Source organism: Octopus bimaculoides, chromosome 1 (genome assembly GCF_001194135.2).
Source record: "Octopus bimaculoides isolate UCB-OBI-ISO-001 chromosome 1, ASM119413v2, whole genome shotgun sequence".
NCBI classification, from domain to species: domain Eukaryota; kingdom Metazoa; phylum Mollusca; class Cephalopoda; order Octopoda; family Octopodidae; genus Octopus; species Octopus bimaculoides.
In genome coordinates this window covers 130710418-130713549 of record NC_068981.1, presented here as the reverse complement: position 1 = coordinate 130713549, position 3132 = coordinate 130710418, and the positions used below count along the sequence as shown (strand labels likewise).

At 32.5% G+C, this 3132-nt stretch overlaps 1 protein-coding gene across 4 annotated transcripts in view; it reads left to right on the top strand.

Moving 5' to 3' along the window:
- LOC106868391 (low-density lipoprotein receptor class A domain-containing protein 4) overlaps positions 1–3132 on the top strand; it is a 149328-nt gene that overhangs the window by 41229 nt on the left and 104967 nt on the right. The window lies entirely within an intron of this gene.

Below are 3132 nucleotides of genomic sequence, written 5' to 3'. Positions count from 1 at the left end.
ATATATATATATATATATATATATATATATATACACACACTCATAAACATATATGCTCATGTAAATGCATAATGATTATCTGTGTATTTACGTGTGAATCTGCATGCAATACATACGCACTTGTGTGTGTGTGTGCTTACACAGAGAGAGAGACTGACAGACAGGCAGCTAGAATTGGATATAAATATCCTTATATCAAGTATTTATGCTTCTGCGCAGTTAAATAAGAAATGTCCTTTTTCGTAGGTTTGACATTGTTTTCTCTTGTGCAGTTGGACATGCATTTGGTTGTGTGCGTGTGTACATACACACACACACACACACACACACGCATATGCTTATAGTCATGTCCATACATTCACACATAAGTATAATCATAATTATTGAAGCAGATTTTGGTAATCTTGGCATGATTTGGCTGGTTTGAGAACACACACCTTATCTCTGTGTGTCTGGGACCGTGTTCAGTATAATATGGGTGTGAGGTTTACTCAGGTTAAACATGATTCTGTGTTCAATACTACTGCGCATCAGTTTGGGCAAGTGTTTTCTTCGCTGTCCTTAGATTGTCAAAATCCTCATGAGTGAGCGCCATTTAACGGATGGAAATTGCGTAGAAGACGTTCATTTGCATGTGTGTGTGTGTGTTCTGATTTATATTTTGTCTTTTCATGTCCCATAACAGAGTTTCAGTGGTTAGAGATTGACAAAATGTGTGCCAGACTGAAATAATTACTTGGATGGTTATGATGGCCTAAACCTTTGAAGCCAGTGCCCCTGCATAGCAGTAGTTTAGTCTCTGAAACCACTAGAAAGAAAAAAAGGAAAAAATGAGTGTGTGTGTATGTATGTATGTATATACACACACACACACACACACACACATATATAGTTGATTCTATCTATCTATATATATGTACATACACGTGCATATTCATGCGCACAAGTTTCATGTGATTATATAACTATATACTTGTGTGCGTGATATATATATATATATATATATATACACGCACATATATATATTCACACATACACACACACACAAACATATATATATATGTATATATATATATGTATAATATATATATATATATATATATATATATATATATAAAACCTATACTGTATTGAATGCTCTTCATATATATATATATAATATGTATGTACATTCAAAGCTTGGTCTGTTTGAGTCTCAACATGCCATATTTTGTATCCAATATGGGAAAGCGAAACTCCGAGTAACAACGAACAAAGACTCAGCTTTCAATAAATAGCATTCCTCTCTACTTGAACAGTACTGAGTGTTTTCTTTCGCAGTTTTTTACAATTTCCACAAATGCAATACTGCAAGCCGTCATATTTCTATCTATCTACACTCACCCATGCACGTGCAGTGCATCCCTACTTGCTGTTTAACACTTCCATATCAGTCTCAGATGGAGAAGATCTCTCTTCAAAGTCATTCCAGCCATGATTATCTCCTGTCTGTTAAGCTGAAATTTTCCAAGATAATAGGATGTGATATGAAAGTGACTTTGTAGGCTATAGGTTTTTTCTGGCTGGTTAGGTGACACATAGAAACTTTTCATTGTATGTGTATGTAAAATATATGTAAATGCATACAAGCTTTCATGAATATGCTTGTATGGGTATGAGTCTCTTTATATATATATATATATATATATATATATATATATATATATATATATGTATATATATATATATATATATATGTATGTATGTATATAATTATACACACTCATTATATATATGTGTGTGTGTGGGTCAATGTATATACACACATATATATCTATATATGTATATGCACAGACATACTGACACATTTTTTCATACACACACATACATATGTATGTATATGTATATATGTATGTATATATTTATACACGCTCATTTTATATATGTGTGTGTGTCAATGTATATACACATATATGTATACGCACAGACATACTGACACATATTTTTTCATACACACACACATACATATGTGTGTATATGTATATACAAATCTGTGTGTATACGTATATGCTTGTGTCTGTGTTTTATATGTGATATATATGTATGTATCAAAGAGGCCATATCAAAATGTTTGAGCTCGCCGCTGTGGACTATATGGAGCACACATCGCTTTCCACTCCCTTCCTCCTTTGAGAAGGGATTGGCAAAACTAGGCACATATATCTATCTATCTATCTATCTATATATATATATATATACTTACATGTACCCACATATTTACACATGCACACATATATATATACACATACATATACACATGCACACACATATATATAATTATAAATGATTCTATGTGTGTATCTATGTATATTTGCATATAGGCAAGCATATTTTGCATATACATAGACATATATGATTGTTGAATCTGCTAGAAATAGCGACAGTCTGCTTCATCACGTTCTTTAGTCTTAAGAACATGAGACTTTGGAATCAAAGATAGGACTGCATATAATGGATCAGACTGACCTGGGGTTAAATGACACATAAGCACTCCAACACTCTTACAATGCCATGCTCATATGTTCAAGCAATTCATATGTACAAATATGCTCACAAACGTACACATGTATTCTGCCATTGTTTTGTGAGTGCATGCATGTGTGAATGGCAACTGGATTTTACATTATATATGTGTGTGTATATGTATGTATGTACATATCCACATGTACACACAGACACACATAGATATACACATGCACACACATATAAATGATTTTATATGTGTGTCTATGTATATAAGTGTATATGCGTATATAATGTGCGCAGTTGCATAATTATGTCTGAATATGAATCTGCGCAGTTACTTAGTATTATTTCTGCATAAAACTGCAGTATTCACTTAGTATGGCTATGACCTGCATAAGCATACACACGCGTGCAGATGCGCACGCACATACATACAAATAAATCCGCCCATACAGGTTTACACTATATCCAGTTGTCTCTTTACACACACACAAACGTGTGTATATAATGTGTGTGTGTTATTTTATATAAAAGTTTCGAGGAACAAACAGAAATACAACTCAGTACATGAGTGTGTATATGTATATATATATATATATATATATATATATATATATATATATATAT